Below are 18,919 nucleotides of genomic sequence, written 5' to 3' on the forward strand. Positions count from 1 at the left end.
AATAAAAACATGACATAATAACAGGTAAATAAATAGCTAGGAGGGAAATGCATTCAAAAAGCAGCTAATAATAATTAGTCAAAAATTATAACACCTTTTAAAGAACAAGAAATTAACATTAAAAATTATGTATTACATAACTGAATGTAATTTTGCTTCACTAAGCCTTAAGCCTAAAACCTACAAAACTTTTAAGCAACAAATTTATGAGCATTAATGAGTAATTATGGAACTCAGCCATCTCACAAATGCACATGCATTTTTCCTCTAGTAGCAAGAAACTTGTTTTTAAATGCCAGGCGGGTCATTTCACGTCAAATGGCCTAATGCCATGTGCCATCAAGTCTCCGATTTTGTCTATTATTTTTTTACGACTAAATGTCCATGAAATGAACCAAAATTAATTTTTTAAGATTTTTTGAAAGAAAATCATGCTTTAGAGAATTTTTTTAAAAATTCAATTTTTGATCATTTTTTGGAGTCATCCTATTGGCATGTGTGAATTTAGAAATATCTCTCTAATTCCACTATTTTAGAACCAATGAAGCTGAAATTGGTGTCAATTGCAAGCTAATAATTTTCTCCTTCAGTGTAAATAAGAGAAAGTATTCTGTGAATAGTTGGGTGCTGCCACTCCAAAGTCAGCTTTTATGCTTTTTGAATTGGAAGATTAAATAAGTCATATCTCCGGAGTACCTACTATGATCTGCATCAAATTTTTTTGTAGCTATATAAAAAAAAAGTTGAAGGATGTGTTTTGTTGTTTTGAAACAAAAAAAAAAGTTTGTTTTGCAGAAAATACAAGTTTGCTATTACTTTAAAGCACTTTTAAGCTTAAAAAAGCCTGTAAACTTTTCGGAACAATTAATATTGAACTGTCAAAGGATAAAAACTGATTTATGTCAATAGTTAATTGCTAAAAACTTCACAAAAAAAGGAATGAAAAAAAAACACTTTTGATTGAAAGTATACTAAATATTAAGAATAACAATTTGAAGAACAGAGCAAAAAAGAATTCTCTAATGGCATTATTTTGAATTTTTTTCGACGTTAAAAAAATTTAAAAAAAAAAATTACTATTGAAGAGTTTTTATAGCATAACTTGTTTGGATTACGTAACACTTGACAATGATCCTCCACACTTACAGTACTCATGCAGCACAACTCTACATTTCTCTGAAGAAGATTGTTTTTACTGATTGAAGTATATTTTGAGTTTTTCTTTGAAACTTATTAAAAAATTAATAAAAATTCTGATTTTTCTATCTTTTGATACAAAGGAAATGTGTTCCATCTGTGGATCTGTGTTTCCATCAAAGGATCTTTTTAAAGAGATTTAACAGAAGACATTGAAGTTTCAAAGAGATTTTAAAATATACTTGTATCAGCAAACAAAATTTTCTTCAGAGAAATATAGTGTTGTTCTGCATGAGTACCGTAAGTGTGGAGGATCATCGTCAGGTGTTACTTAATCCAAACAAGTTTATGTTATAAAAACTTTTCAATAGTAATTGATTTTTTTCTTTTTTATCTTTTATTGTCGAAAAAAATTCAAAATACAGTCGACTCCCGCTATAACGCGATTCGACTTACGCGAAATGGCTACAACGCGATTTTTTTCCGAGTAACGAATTTTAGAGCTAATGCGAAATTTTCATCCACAACACGAATTTTTTTGGAAGGAAGTATCTGCTTCGTTATTGGCTACAAAATATTTATTTCGTAAATGTTTTTACATCCCTTTAAGCATCACTGACAACAAAAGTTCTCACACCAAACTAATCTACGCATCGCGTTGTAAGTGCATCAAAAAACCACTCAGCATCTTTCATTTATTCATTTTTTTCATTCTAAATATTAAAGTGTATGAAATTTCTGGCACCTTTATCTAATGTTTGTGAAGATGGGAAGAAAAAGAAAGTTTCTGATTTAAAAAAAAAGCCTTAGATTCTCGATATGCTTGAACAACAAAACAACAACACCACCAACACAGCTTAACAAAACGTCGACGGTAGCACGACATTAATATGAGTGAATCTTACATACGTACAGTTAAAAGTCAAAACAAAAAGATATCAGTAAATGGTCAGAACTTAGTTTCAATATTGAAGCTTGCAGAGCAGTCTAGCAAAGTAAATATTATTAAAATAGAAGCTGCTCTTGTATTGTGGATTAAAGAGATAAGAAAGTGGGACTGTTGCCCCAAATTGAAACGTTATAAAAGAAAAGGCGAAGCAACCATATTTAAATATGCATAAGATGAGAATAACGATCTGATCATGGAGTATGAATCAACATTATCTTCATTTTTTAACTCATAAATATTATTACTGTATCTACTGTACAGTACTACAGCATTTTATTATTAATACATACTTTGCGTACCGTGTTGTTTTATTTTATTAACCAACTTCAAAAAGGAGGCGGTTATCAGTTCATACCGTATGTATGATTTTTTTTTTGTTTGTCCACTCATAGCGTCTCACCTAGTGAACCGATTTTGATGATTCTTTTTTTAATGGATAGGGGATGGCTCAACTTAGGTCCCATTACTTTGTTTGATTATATTTGTTCTTTAGAAAAAAAGTTATGGGCAAAAAACAGTAAATTTTATGCAATTAAAATGATATTGTAGCGAAGTTCGCACTTTTCATTCGTGGATAACGGTGGCTCAGTGGTAGAATTCTCGCCTCCCACACGAGCGCAGCGGGTTCAAATCCCGACTATGATAAAGTGAATTTTACTAAAATTTTGTTTCTACTGTTTCCCGTATTTTCTCGAATGTTCTATTAATTTCTGTATCTTTCCAAGTCTGGAAAGTTCCAGCACTTTCTCAAGTTGTATATAAGGAGATGTAACGTTCATTCGTGGTTCTGAATAAAGATCTCGAGTTGAGAATAACGAGTATTCGCTTCATTTGGCTTTCACATTGTCTTCGCCGAACTTCTTACTAGGTAACTTCTTACTTTTACTGAAATATCTACATTTACACTAAAAAGAATGAAATAAAAAATTTTTGAAAAAAAAAATAGAACCGACTTCAAAATTGCTCTAAAAAGTGAAAAATAATTTTATTCTTGATAAACATTAAGTTTATCCTAAGCACAATGTTATTATTTAATTATATGTATCTCATCATTTACAAACTAAAGCTATTTAATTGTAAACTTACTATGCATGTTAGCATGTTCGCGTTGTAATATCCTTTTCGCTTTGACAAGCGATTCTTCCCGCGTACTTCAACTTCAAATGAAAACGTAAACAATGAGTGAATCTGCTTTCGCTTCCCGGCGAATTGAAGGTCAGATGACGTCACTCGTTCTCAGACATTCTAGAAGCTTTTTGCACACGTCTTTTCCGCACGTGTCGAACTTGAGATGACGCGTTATGCTAATTGGGAAAGCAGTATTTATACGCTCGTGTGATATGACTCTTTTTCTTTTTCACTTCTCGCATCTACGATAGATGCTTTAGTTTGCCAACTTGCAGGTTGCAGTTGGGGGTTTTCGGCTCTTGGCTTTTCAGCCATCGAGATAGCCATTCACAGTGTTTGGAATGGATTAATAGGAAGTTAGTTTTCTGATCGGTAGTTAGATGTGATCTAATAGATACTACTAGAACCCGCCGAACTTAGTGTTCGTGATGCATTATTGAAATGTTAGTATTAGAGATCTATGAATAGAGATCATGAAAACATCTTCAATGGAACATTCGGTAATATTTAATAGAATTAGTAAATAGATATAATAGGTCTACAAAGTTCATGATTATACTTTAATTTTGCGTATGGCTTTGAGTTATTGATTCTTCAAGTTACTTTATTATTTTCTCATTTTATCTTTTACAATTGTTAATTGTTTAATAAATAGTTGATATTTTTAAAGAATGACTTTTCGTCACTTAATATAAGATTCTTCATGCAGCAGAAGATAAATTTCTATTTGATAGTTTGACTACTCCAATCGCGTATTACACTTTGCTAATTTAATAGCTTTGAATTATCATTATTCTTTGCAAAACTTGGGCTATTCTCTTTCTTGCTTTATGCTGGAGAATTATAGCCCATCAATGGTTATGGTAGCCCAGATTATAGAGTTGGTCAAATACGAGATGAAATATAATGCTGTTGTCTGAAGTCAGATTATCGAAAATTTAATTCCTTTTTCAAGTGTCAAGATTTAAAAGAAGATTAGGAAGAATTTTTCGCAAGATAATTGAACTTTTTATACAGGTTTATTCAAGATTTGATGAATTTTTCCAAATTTGAACTTTTTTTCAAGAGATTACCTTTCTTCAAGTTTTCTATGATAGTTAGTGACGGGGGGGGACCGTTCACTAATTTACAAAATGAATCGATGGATCCAAGAGTCGACATCTTTGACTATTCTAGTTAAAATTTAAGAAAAATTTGAAATTTTTTTTTTTGAAAATGGCAGGTCCTACTTACACCATAGAAAAATTGAATAGCAACAACTACACCGAATGGGCGGTAAATGTCAAATTCCTACTTATGGAAAAAGATTGCTGGGATATTGTCATTGGTTCCGAAGAACTTCCCGTAATTTCAAAAGACTCTGACGTCACTAAGCGAGATATCAAAGATTTTCTCTACCGCAAGAGACTTGCCCTATCGTTAATTTTTCTTAACATCGAACAAGAATTTAAAAAGATAATTGAAAATATAGAAGAACCTACCTTATCTTGGCGAAAGCTCAAAGATCACTTCTTCCCGGAAAACCGCTGCATTCAGATGCAACTGTACGCAGAGTTAAATAATTGCAAAATAGAATCGGGAGAAAAATTAAACCTATACGCAGCCCGCTTAAGACGCATTTACGAGAAGATAAAAATTGTACACAAAGATTTCCCTGAAGATTTTCTAATTTTTCAATTGTTACAAAACTTACCTATAGAATTTGACCATATAATACAAACGATATTAATCAGACCAGATGCTACTTTTAAATTTGAAGAAATTATAGTTGATCTAATAGTAGAAGAAGGACGTCTAGCACTTCGTGAAAATTTAAATACTAAATCAGAAGTTGCTCATGTTGAAACCAGGAAAAAGTTGTGTTACTATTGTAAGCAGCCTCGACACTTCAAAAGAGATTGTCCAAGACTATATCGGAATTCTTCAGCCCAGAACAGGAAAAGTCAAGGATCCCAGGACAGAACCAATAGAAGAGGACGGAGCCCATATAGGAGGAAACAACATTTTTCAAGGGAGAGGAATCGTTCACCTTCAAGCACCCGATGTGAGTACAAGAACTTTTTTATTTGTGAAGCTAACTTAAACCATGTAGAGGAAAAGCCCTCTGTATGGCTTTTTGATACTGCTGCCAGTGATCATTTTTCTGGAAACAGAGACTGGTTTAGAACTTTTACACCTTTAAAAAATAGCAAAATGGCTGTTGCCATCAAAAATCAGACCTTCCCGATTGAAGGGAAAGGAGATATTAAAGTAAGATTTGGAAAAAGGTCTGTAGTTCTAAAAGATGTTCTGTATTCCCCGCAATTAAGGCGGAATTTGTTATCTGGTACAAAATTCGACAAAGGAGGAGCTAAATTTAAAGGGGGGAATGGTTTTGTGGAAGTTTCTGACAAAGAAGGTCTAATTTTAAAAGCAAAACTTAAGAATGGTGTATATATTGTAAATTCTAAAAAGTCAAATCAAATTCCTTTAAATTCTAGTCATTTTAATTCTGAATCTAGTCATGTTGAAGATTTAGAAACTTGGCATAAGCGCTTGGCGCATGTCAATATTGATAGTATTAAGAAAACTAGTAAATTGCAGGGAGCAAGGGGTTTACCAAAGTTTAAAAATTCTAAAGTTCAGTGTGACGACTGTAAAATTGGTAAATTTAAAAGAGTCAGTTTCAAGCCGTTGACTGAAAAACGTAGTAAATACCCATTAGAGCTTTTACATGCTGATGTATGGGGCCCTTGCAATGTACCTGGTAAAAATGGTGAAAAATTTTACTTATCTATCATTGATGACTTTTCTCGACGCGCATCTTTGTATCCCATTAAATCAAAGGGTCAGGTCGCAGAAATTTTCAAAAAGCATATTACTAGAGCTGAAAGATTTTTAGATAAGAAAGTAAAAGCTATTAGGACAGATAATGGTAAGGAATTTGTTAATCATAATTTGGATAATTTTTGTGAAAAGCTTGGTATTAAACATGAACTTACTAATTATTACACGCCAGAACAAAATGGTTCCGCGGAGAATTATAACAGAATTGTCGCTGATTGTACCCGTGTCTTGTTAATAGAAAGTGGTTTGCCAAAAGAAATCTGGCCAGATGCAATGTTGTATTTTGCATACACTTGGAACAGGGTATGTCACTCCAATCAGGACAAAACTCCATTTGAACTATATGGCGGTAATAAACCATCTGTAAAACATCTTAAGCCTTTCGGCACAATTTCATTCGTGGGCACTCCACGACAACGTAGAAACAAATTGGATGCTAAAGCCCAAAAAGGCATTATGATTGGATATGCGTTTAGTACCAAAGGTTATCGTATCTGGATACCTGATACTAACGCGGTAATTGAATCCATTAATGTTTCTTTTAAAGAAGGTCATTTTTACAAAGACCATTTTCATTCTAAGTTGGATAATAATACTTTATCATGGCCTCTAACCTCTCGTCCACTCGATAATGATACGGATGTAGAAACTGAGGAGGAGCAGAGTCAATCTGACGTTGACGTGCCAGAAATCTCTAACAGAGAATCTAACATTCATAGTGATTCAGATTCAAATAGTGATTCAGATACTGAGGGGGATACGTCAGACGATGACAAGTCCAGGATCATGAGGAATCCAACATGGGTCCGAAAAATTGTTCCAAGACCCGATGGGTCAAGAAATGACATATATTATTTTGAAAAGGGTCAATCTAAAAGGTTAAGATCTGTTCATGATGTAAGAAAATATTGTGATAAATTAAATCTTGTTTTTGAACCATCCTTATTTAATTTTCAAGGGAAAGATACCTTTCAGGGGGAAATTGCAAGCCATAATTCTAGTTCAAGTATAACAGAATCTTGACTAGAAAATGATATTAAAATTCCACGCACTTATAAACAGACTCTTAAGTCAACAGAGCGGGAAAAATGGCATGATGCAATGAAGTCTGAGATCCAATGTATGCATGATAGAAATGTTTGGACTTTGGCCAAATTACCAGCAAATACCACTCCAGTTGGGAGTCGCTGGGTTTATTCACTTAAGAAAAACGAACAGGGGGATATTATAAGATTCAAAACACGGCTTTGTGCTCAGGGTTTTGCTCAAATTAAAGGATTAAATTTTGAAGATACCTTTTCCCCAGTAGTTCAATTCGGTATAATTCGGTTTTTCTTTACATTATTAGTAGTATGTTTAAAATGGTCAAATGTTCAATGTGATGTAAAAAATGCCTATCTGTATGCCCCAATTGACGAACAAATATATATGTGTCAACCCCCAGGTTTTGTTGAAAAAGGAAAGGAAAATTTATATTGCAAATTAAATAAGGCAATTTATGGATTACATCAAAGTGGACGTCTGTGGTACAATGAAATTTTCAATGTTTTGTCAAAATTAGGATTTAACAAATTTTCATGTTGCAATTGTGTATTTTATAATTCTAGTGTAATTTTGCTATTATATGTTGATGACATCGTTATTTTTGGTAAAAAGGACTGTGATATTAAAAATTGTTTAAAATTATTAAGTAAACATTTTGACTTAAAAGTATTGGGTAAGACGAGAAAACTACTAGGTGTAGAATTTGAAGAAGGCGAAAAAGGCTTTCACCTACATCAAACTAATTATATTGAAGAAGTATGTAAAAGATTTAGTAAATATAATTTTCCTATCTCGTCATTACCAATTAGTAAAGGTTGTGTCTACTCAACTAAAGATTGTCCGAAAAATGACGATGAAATCAAAGAAATGAGTAAATTACCATATAGAAATCTATTAGGATGCTTAAGTTTTATTGCAAATCGAACTAGACCGGATATATCTTATGCAATTAACATTTTCAGTCAATTTCAAAGCAATCCCGGTATTACCCATTGGAACGGATTATTAAGATTACTTGGTTATGTTTCTAACACAAAGAATTTAAAATTGAAATTAAATTGTAACAAAATCCAAATCATTGCTTATACTGATGCAGATTTCGCTTCAAATAGAGATGACCGAACATCTGTCGGAGGTCAACTTATCTTGCTTGATAATTCGCCCATAGAATGGCGCACTTTTAAAGAAAAATGTGTAAGTCTTTCAACTATGGAGGCAGAACTTGTCGCAATGACCGAAACTGTCAAAGAATTGATATGGTTTGATAGGATTTTGAATGAATGTATTGAAACTAAAACTGTAAAATCTAAAGTAAAATCCTCGCTATTTGTTGATAATCAAGCTGCTATTCAATTTGTAAAATCATCAGTTGAAAATCACAGAAGTAAACACATCGATGTTAAACTGTTTTTCATTAGAGATTTAATATATAAAGATGTTTTTAACATTAAATATGTCAGAAGTAAAGATAATTTATCGGACATATTTACAAAACCAATGACTCGCATTGAATTGTCTAAATTTATTGAAATTTTTTTTACAAGTCATAAATGTATAACTTAACGCATTGTTTTCACGTATTTAAGAAGTCAAAACATAAATTTTTTTTTTCAATGTGTTTATACAACTCAAAATTTATAAGTGCTTATACATCTTGTGCTGATTTGAACAGTTACTTGTTGTATGTTGTAACTATTTTCAGATTGAGTGTGTATCTATGGAAGGACTGTATTTTCTTAGGACATTTCACAGGACTGTCTACCCAATTTTTCAATCAATGATGAATGATGAAGAAAATTTTGTCTACAATTCTTGTGAAAATTTGAAGTTCGATGGGTTACTGTATTTATTCCCAATGAAAAATACTTTTCGTGTTTCTAATTTCTACTAATATTGTTGTAAAAGAATTTATATGTAAAACTTGAAGCCATATGAATTTATTTTTAATTTATTGAATTTATATTTAATTTGTAAGATAATGAGATGGGGGGGACATTGATAAACATTAAGTTTATCCTAAGCACAATGTTATTATTTAATTATATGTATCTCATCATTTACAAACTAAAGCTATTTAATTGTAAACTTACTATGCATGTTAGCATGTTCGCGTTGTAATATCCTTTTCGCTTTGACAAGCGATTCTTCCCGCGTACTTCAACTTCAAATGAAAACGTAAACAATGAGTGAATCTGCTTTCGCTTCCCGGCGAATTGAAGGTCAGATGACGTCACTCGTTCTCAGACATTCTAGAAGCTTTTTGCACACGTCTTTTCCGCACGTGTCGAACTTGAGATGACGCGTTATGCTAATTGGGAAAGCAGTATTTATACGCTCGTGTGATATGACTCTTTTTCTTTTTCACTTCTCGCATCTACGATAGATGCTTTAGTTTGCCAACTTGCAGGTTGCAGTTGGGGTTTTTCGGCTCTTGGCTTTTCAGCCATCGAGATAGCCATTCACAGTGTTTGGAATGGATTAATAGGAAGTTAGTTTTCTGATCGGTAGTTAGATGTGATCTAATAGATACTACTAGAACCCGCCGAACTTAGTGTTCGTGATGCATTATTGAAATGTTAGTATTAGAGATCTATGAATAGAGATCATGAAAACATCTTCAATGGAACATTCGGTAATATTTAATAGAATTAGTAAATAGATATAATAGGTCTACAAAGTTCATGATTATACTTTAATTTTGCGTATGGCTTTGAGTTATTGATTCTTCAAGTTACTTTATTATTTTCTCATTTTATCTTTTACAATTGTTAATTGTTTAATAAATAGTTGATATTTTTAAAGAATGACTTTTCGTCACTTAATATAAGATTCTTCATGCAGCAGAAGATAAATTTCTATTTGATAGTTTGACTACTCCAATCGCGTATTACACTTTGCTAATTTAATAGCTTTGAATTATCATTATTCTTTGCAAAACTTGGGCTATTCTCTTTCTTGCTTTATGCTGGAGAATTATAGCCCATCAATTCTTTAAACACCATCGATAATACTTTTAAACATAATTTTTGAAGTTGGCGCAAAAACAAAAAGTAAAATCCATTGTAACCATGCTTCGTTCATATTTTATCAAAAAATCATCCAAAGTTAGGAACGAAACAGTTATATCGTTACTCAAATATGCTGTCATCAATGCGTAATGCATGTGGTAGTGAAGAAACTGGACCTGGTAAAATTTATACTTGTAGTTGAGTTATGGCTGTGAATGATTTTATCGATCGTTTTTGCGCCAACTTCAAAAATTATGTTTAAAAGTATTATCGATGGTGTTTAAAGAATAAAATTATTTTTCACTTTTTAGAGCAATTTTGAAGTCAGTTCTATTTTTTTTTTTTTTTCAAAAATTTTTGTCTATATTTTCCATTCATTTTGAGCATTTAAAATAGTTCATGTTGAATAAAAGTTTTTTTTTATTTTTTAAATACGGCAAAAGTTCAGTTCTTTGTTTAAGAAATTGTAGTGTGTAGTTAAGGAATTTTTTTAAAGCAGTTTGAGGGGTGTTTATAAGTGTTTAAAAGAATTTGGTATGCTTTAAAAAAATGTTTTACATATATTTTTCCATAACGCGAAATTTCAACTTACGCGAGGAGTCTTGGAACGCATCCTTCGCGTAAGTCGGGACTCGACTGTATTGCTATTAGGAATATTTTTTATAATATTCTTCAAATTATTTATTCTTGATATTAAGTTATACTTTCAATCGAAAGTTGTCTTTTTTCTCTCTCTCTCTCTCTCTCTCTCTTTTTTTTTGTGAAGTCTGAAACGGAGATTTTTGCACAATTCTGTCCCGAAGTGAGCAACTTTTTAGCAATTAATTATTGATGCAAATCATTTTTTATCCTTTGAGAGTCCAATATCAATTGTACTGAAAAGTTAATGGGCTTTTTTAAGCTCGAAAAGGCTTTAAAGTAATAGAAAACTTGTATTTTCTGCAAAACAAACTTGATTTTTTATTTCAAAACAACAAAAAACATCCTTCAACTTTTTTTTTACATAGCTACAAAAAAATTTGATGCAGATCATAGGAGGTACTCCGGAGATATGACTTATTTAATCAGCCAATTGAAAAAGCTAAAAACTGACTTTAGATAAGGAGTGGTAGCACCCAACTATTCACAGAATACTTCTGTTATTTACACTGAAAGAGAAAACTATTAGCTTGAAATTGACACAAAATTCAGCTTAATTGGTTGAAAAAAAAAGAAATAGGGAGATTTATTCTAAATTTTTGCCAATACAATGACCCAAACAATGATCAAAAATCGAATTTTTAAAAAATTCTCCAAAGAGTAGTTTTTATTCAAAACATCTAAAAAAATTAATTTGGGCTAACCTGAAAGATATCTATGCGTAAAAAAAATAACAGACAAAAACGGAGACATGACAGCGCTGCCGACTAATTTAATTTAGGCACTTTGATGTGGAATGATCCAGGCAGCATTTGAAATTACCGATTGTCAGCTACTATCAAATATATTCTTTAATTTTAAAAAGCTTATTACACATAATAATCCAAGGGTCCCCAAAAAGCCGCAGGGAGAGGTGCGGCAAAATGTCCATGAAATGGATATGTTTTCATATGTAAAAGAGATAGAGAATGAAAAAATCCCAATTCGGCAAAGGGCAGTAGCGGATACAAGAGGGGGGTCAGGACCTTTCCCCCAAAACCTCGAAAGCATTTGAATGTATCCTTGATCAAAACTATAAGAAAAATATTTTTTTTACATTCAATATTTTTTGGGCATTACATGAATGAGTGGATATGGGGGGGAGGGGCATCATGTGGATCATTACCACTCCCCGCCCCCAGATCTGTGAAATTTCTCTATAATCGTTTGTGGGTTCATTGTATTTGAGTAGTGAAAAATGACTGCTTGGAAAAAAAAAAAAACCTGAACATAAGAAAAAGTACTAAATAATTTTTGAATTTCTTTCTTTTCTTTTTTGGCATTACATGTCATTTACTATTGATATATAACTTTGCTTGAGACTGTCGTTCTACGGCGCTGACTTGAGGTGCCAGTGAACTGAAAAGTAACAAAGAAGTGTCTGCCGCCCGATTGGTTTTTATGCAACAAATTTAATGGACGATAGTGATACTTCCCGAGCTGTTAGACATTGATTTGAGTGTGTAATTATTTTTTATGTTAAGTCTCTGTTGTGATTTTTAGACAGCTTCGTATTTAAGCTATCAATAAATACCTTTGTGTCAAGCGTCATTTTTGTTCCCGCTGAGTTTGTAAATGTGCAATGAACAGTTAATTACTTTAAATAATTTTTTTTTTTATTTTGTGTCGTGCAAGAAATGTAAAATTTTAGTTCCGTGTTAGTGCGAAACCTCGTTATACAAGGGTTCACGTAAACTAACCCCTTGTATTAGATGAAAACTGTGCTGAAAAAAGCCGCGCTTTGTTAGAAAAGGACTACCTATAACAAAAACAATGAAGTTTTCGGGTGACAAAACTTTGCTGTCTTTTTTGGCAAAGTTAAAAAAAAAAAGATGAACCCAAATCCGATGGAAAAATATCACGAGATCTTGTATCAGACAGAACCCGTTTGGAGTATGCTGTGCCGTTTTGATCGCCTCATCTGAGGAAAGATATTTGTGTATTGGAAAGGGTTCAAAGAAGGGAAACTAGACTAGTAAGGGGACATTCTTTTAAGCTATTCAAATCTCAGGTTAACCTGGAAATAAGGAAAAACTACTACTTTAGTAGGGTTGTGGGCACTTGGAACAGCTTACCGGAAGAGGTGGTAATGAGCAGGGGGGGGGGGGGGGTTAGCTTTAAGAGGGCCATTGATCTTCATTGAGGACTAATAAATTGATTAGGACCAGCCTAGCTGGGCCAAGAGCCTGTTGCTGGTCATCACATTTGTATTTGTAAGCCTTGGTTCAAAATTTTCATAATGATTATTGTATAAACATTACTGTTGCAAGGCAACAAAATTTGTAACAATGGGTTTTATTATTTAAACATTTACTGCAGAAATTACATTAAATTTGCTGTTTTCCATCCTACCCAAAATAATTTTATTTTAAAATTTTAATTTTTTTAGCGTTACGTTGTAGCTTAAGACTAAGCAAATCATTTAGTGAAATCCCAATCTCTAAGGGGTCTATTGCTGAGATACAAGCAAAAACAGGCGTCAGATTTTTCCGTGATTATCAGGCCAAGTATAATAAAAGTGCTTGAGAAGAGCAGTGACCATTGTAAGAAGCTATTATCTTAACGTTTATTTTATTACATTTAATATGCAATACCTTTTTATTTATGTCAGTTAGTTAATACTTAATCACAATTTTTATGGTAAACAATCCTTCACTTCAAGCCCAGATCTATAACTTTCGGGTTTCACTACAAATATCGAGAAACCTTATACGTTTTTCAACTCTTATCTGAGATCCCAAGGTCGCTATGTAAATTTGAACAGGATTAAAATTTTACTCAGAGCCTCAGAAAATTTTACTTGAGTCCATTATCACCCCCCCCCTGGCCATGACCCCCCTCCCCCCTAAAATGAAATCCTGAATCCGCCCCTGGCAAAGGGTACCATGAATTAGATTATATTTAGCTTGGGAACCCATTATAATCAAAAACAGGGTGTCAATAATTTAAATCACATTAAAATCAGTGATTTTAATCAATTGATTTTTTTAAAAAGCTCTTTCTTTTAACCAATTGATTTAAAACCTTTTGTATTCTAAACAACAGAAATTCTCTTGAAAATTCTAAATTTTTCACAATCTGGCTTTTTCATGGTAAATTCCTTGGAAAATGGACCTAGACATTTTTTAAATTTAAACTAAATCAATTTTTTTTCTTTGCCTAGTTCATAAAAAATAGGTTAAATTTTAAGAAAAGAACAAAGTATAAAATAATTGCATAAATAATTATTTAGAACTAATTACTTCAAGACTTACTTAGAAACTGAAAATCTCTTATTTTAACCTCTAGTTTCATATACCTTGATGCATATAAATACAATACAGATTTTTTTAACAAGCATATTTATTTGCAAAATTCGGTTCATTTTCTTCTTCAAAATGCTATCCCCCCCCCCCCCAAACTTGGTATGTCTTCATGTCATGTCTGTCAAAGAAAATATAGATTTGTTTTGTTTTAAACAAAATGTACTTGATAAAAATCAATAATACTTTATTTTCTCTTTCTAAATGCCAAAAGAAACAATTCATAAAAAATTGAAAAATAAATTTGAGATTTGAGCGAAATCTAGAACATTAAACTTTGTCATGTCTGTCACGCCAGTAATGTCTGTTACAATAAGTTTTTCAAGCAACTTTGTCTTAATGCTTTGCTTTTAAAGTTACTATTATTATTATTCAGCTTTGTATTGGTTGTAGAGCTGTATTTTTTACTACTAAACTGAATAAAAAAGCTTTTGAGAATACATGGGATAGACAGCAGATCCTATGTGTGACTGCAACCAAGGGACAGTACCCTAACTGGGCCGTTTTGACCAAGTTTGTTTTAACTGCTTATACACCTGCTTTACTAATAAGAAGGTAGATGATGTTACACCATAAATGAATAGTTATATTTTTAAGCTATGTGAGTTAAACTTTGCTGCTGTAGCAGTTATATGGGCAAAGTTGAATTAGTTTTCAAACTTCGACAAAATATGATTTTATGTATTTGTATTCAGTCTCTGCATCTTCAAACTGTAGCTCCGACAGCTTCCGAAGAATGCAGCTGTTCTGACAGCTGTGGAGGCTCAGAATGTCAGCGCTGCTTTCTTGTGGTTAGTTAAATATAATATAAATAATGAAAAAAGAAAAGAATGAAGAAATCGAAGCTGCTACAGGGGCTGTCCATGGGTGCAAGTTTGGTGATGTGTTCAAGACGGAAAATATTTTGAGCCCCCCCCCCCCTCCTCCCCCCACATGCGTGCTTAAGGAAAATTTTATGAGCATAAATGTTTGTAGATTTTGATACAGGCAGTTTTAAAATCTGTGTTTACTTTGAAATTTTTGCTTTTGACTTTTTCTAACAACATGGACCTAAGATAAATAAATACCTTTGTGCTGAACAGTAAAGTAAAAAAAAAATTAAACGTCAAAAAAGCACAAATTGCAGTGTAACAACTAAACACGTGTCTGCTGTAATCTGCAATTTGTGCTTTTTTGACGTTTTTCCTTACTTGACATGGACCTATTAAAATTGTAATACACAACCGTAGTTTTTAAAAAATAACCTAAAAACCAGCAACGGGGAGTCTGGGGCCTCTCCCTCAGAAATTTTTTCAATTGAAGTTCACAAACGCAATGATAGGCCATTTTGGTAAAGTTCAAGGAAAAGAGGGGTTCAGGGACTGTAATATTCCTATGATAATATCCCTGTTATCCTTTCCTCCACGGTTTATAACCTCGATCCAGGCGTCGAAAGAATAGAACTCTAATGCTCTTAGTTCGAGGCTATCTAGTTAGTGTTGGTTTCGATTTCGATCTCACAGTTCGATGATGTAGCTTTATGTGTACGTTAGTGTGATTGTGTTGTCCGTAGTAAATAAATAACTATGTGTAAATAACATCTCTCTACTCCTCACTAGCAAAATACACTACAGTAATTGGCGACGAGGATTAAAACATTATGGATGCTCAGCAATTTGTGGAATTATTAAAAGTTCTAACCGCTAGTAATGATAGAATCGTGGAACTCATCTTGAAAAAAGACGAAAACAAAGATGTTCCTGAGCATAACGAAAAAGGTACGATTACATTTTTATCAAATTTCGAATGTTTTAATGCATCCGCAGAGACATTTTTACAGTATAAACAGAGATTTGAAAATTATTTTCAAATCAAGAACGTTTTCGAAGATAAACAGTTATGTGTGAAAATATTACTCAATTGCATTGGATCTGAACATTATAATTTATTATGCTCGTTAATCGCTCCTCAACTTCCAAACGAATTGTCATATGATGAAATAATAACTGTTCTTGAAAAACATTTGTGTCCTAAACCTAATATTATTATCAAACAGCACAGATTTCTATGCCGTTTCCAAAACGAAAATGAAACTGTATCTGATTATGTAGCGGCACTACGCAAATTTACTTCGACTTGTGAATTTAATTGTGACTGTAAAATTTCAATTGCTAATTTGTTTTTGCATGCACAATTTATTAGAGGGTTGAGAGATGATGTGATTCGAGAAAAACTGTTAATGGTTCCAGATTTAACTTTCGATGTAGCTGTAGAACAAGCGTTAGCTTTAGAAGCTTCGAAAATAGACAACCGGGAATTATCGAAACACAATTCAACTGCAAAATCAGAAGAAGTTCACAAAATTTCGAGATCACGAAATCAGTCTAAATCGAATCGCTCAAATAGTAAACAGAGAAGTTACTCTGAAAATCGAAATAGATCAAACTCTAGGCGTAGGTTTTCTTCAAATTAAAATTTTCGTGAACTTGGAATACATAATACATGAATACGATGTGGACGTTCAAATCACCTTTCCCGTGAATGTCGTGCTGATGTTTCAAAATTATTTTGCAAACTTTTTCAAAAAAGAGGGCACGTCCAAAAAGTTTGTTTATCAACACTTTTGAAAAATAAAAAAGCAAATGAAGTTCAATGTGTAGACAATGATGAATATGTTACAGATGTAGCTACAGTAAGCAATTTTTCAAGTAATACCCAAATTGTTGATGTTTTTAAATCTAACCTATCGTGCGATTCAGAAAAATTTTGGTGTTAACGTACAGATAGAAGGGAAAATGCAAAAATTTGAAGTCGATTCAGGTGCAGGACTTACACTTTTGACTAAACAAGCTTTCGATTTATTAAATTTAACAAATGAGTTGCAGCCTACAGAGGTGAAATTTCGATCTTACACTCATGGTATTTTTGAACCATTGGGTCTTGTAAAAGTTAGTGTGAAATATAAAAATATCACTAGTATAGAAACTTTGTACATAGTTCCAGATATGTTTACACCAGTCTTAGAAAGAACATGGATTCGACATTTGAAGATAAATTTATCCGATATTGATAAAAGTAATAAAATTGAAGAAATTCCTGTTAATGTGATTGATGTTTCAAATGTAGTAAATAGCATCATAAATCAATTTCCTACAGTGTTTGAACAAAAAATTGGGAAAATTCCAGACTTTACTTGCTCGTTAAAACTTCGAGAAAATTCAAAACCTGTATTTTTAAAAGCCCGCGATGTCCCTTTTGCCTTACGCGAGAAAGTTAACGAGGAACTTAAAAATCTAGAATACGATCACATAATAACGAAAGTGGATTGTAGCGATTGGGGTTCACCACTTGTTGTTATACCCAAGTCCGACGGTGGTGTTCGCTTGTGTGTGGACTATAAAGTGGCCGTAAATCCTCAGTTGAAAGATGCACATTATCCAATACCAAAAATAGAAGAAATAATCAGTAGTCTCAGAAACTCTAAATTTTTTTGTACACTCGATCTCTTCAAAGCTTATTTGCATGTAGCCGTTGACGATCAAGTCTCCAAGTGAATTTCATAGAATTTTGGACCAAATGTTGATGGGTCTTCAGGGAATTGCAACATATTTCGATGATATAATAATCCACGGAGAAACTCTCTCCGAGTGTCGCGATCGGTTGATTGCATGCTTAGAACGTTTACAAAAGTACAATTTACATGTAAATAGCTCAAAATGTCATTTTTTCAAAAATAAGATTTCATATTTAGGATATGTGATCGAGCAAAACAAAATCTCGAAGTGTCCCCTGAAAACTGAAGCAATAATTCACGCACCTCGACCGAAAAATGTGGAAGAATTGAAACGCTTTTTAGGTATGGTTACCTACTATTCCAAATTTTTGCTAAATGCATCATCTATTACTTATCCGCTAAGACATTTACTAAAGAAAAATGTAAAATTCCACTAGTCTGCTAATTGTGACGCAGCGTTCATCAAATTGAAAAATGAAATATCAAGTGACAGAGTTTTAATGCCATACCACCCAAATTTGCCTATCACGGTCGCATGCGATGCAAGTCCAACCGGCATAGCTGGAGTTTTATCGCACATCAACAAATCAAAGTACTTATCACCTCCCATACCAGACCACAGAAACTTAAGCGTGGGAGATCGCGTACAATCACGGTCTTATGCCAACAATAAGCTGTCATGGAGATTTGGAAGCGTTAAACAACGACTTGGTAAACTGCACTACCTGATACAACTCGATGAAGGCCAGATTATAAAAAGACACATCAACCAATTGAGAAAGTGCGAAGTTTCCAGAATTCCAAAAGTAACATTTTCTCCAACTCAAGAAGTAATTTATCCAAGGAGTTCCAGCTCAAGTGGAAATCATTTCGACCCCTTGCCATCAGAAATTCGGATCGAGACGAAACCTCCTGATCCAGTTTCTACTGATTCAAACGGTGCCAGAACTTTCCAAAATCTTCCTATTCGAAGATCAGGAAGAATACGTCAACCACCACCATATCTTGCAGACTATGTAATTTAAGCGTGGGAGATTGTAATATTCCCATGATAATATCCCTGTTATCCTTTCCTCCATGGTTTATAACCTTGATCCAGGTGTCGAAAGAATAGAACTCTAATGCTCTTAGTTCGAGGCTATCTAGTTAGTGTTGGTTTCGATTTTGATCTCACAGTTCGATGATGTAGCTTTATGTGTACGTTAGTGTGATTGTGTTGTCCGTAGTAAATAAATAACTATGTGTAAATAACATCTCTCTACTCCTCACTAGTAAAATACACTACAGGGACTCTCTTATATCAATTTTTTCAAACTGTCCCAAAATCACAATATTGGGCGATCTTCAAAAATAT

The 18,919-nt window shown here is 32.9% G+C and overlaps 1 protein-coding gene across 1 annotated transcript in view; it reads right to left on the reverse strand.

Moving 5' to 3' along the window:
• Positions 1 to 18,919, reverse strand: part of LOC129218867 (uncharacterized) — a 191,709-nt gene that overhangs the window by 145,834 nt on the left and 26,956 nt on the right. The gene's annotated exons all lie outside the window — the stretch shown is intronic.

Source organism: Uloborus diversus, chromosome 3 (assembly GCF_026930045.1).
Source record: "Uloborus diversus isolate 005 chromosome 3, Udiv.v.3.1, whole genome shotgun sequence".
NCBI classification, from domain to species: domain Eukaryota; kingdom Metazoa; phylum Arthropoda; class Arachnida; order Araneae; family Uloboridae; genus Uloborus; species Uloborus diversus.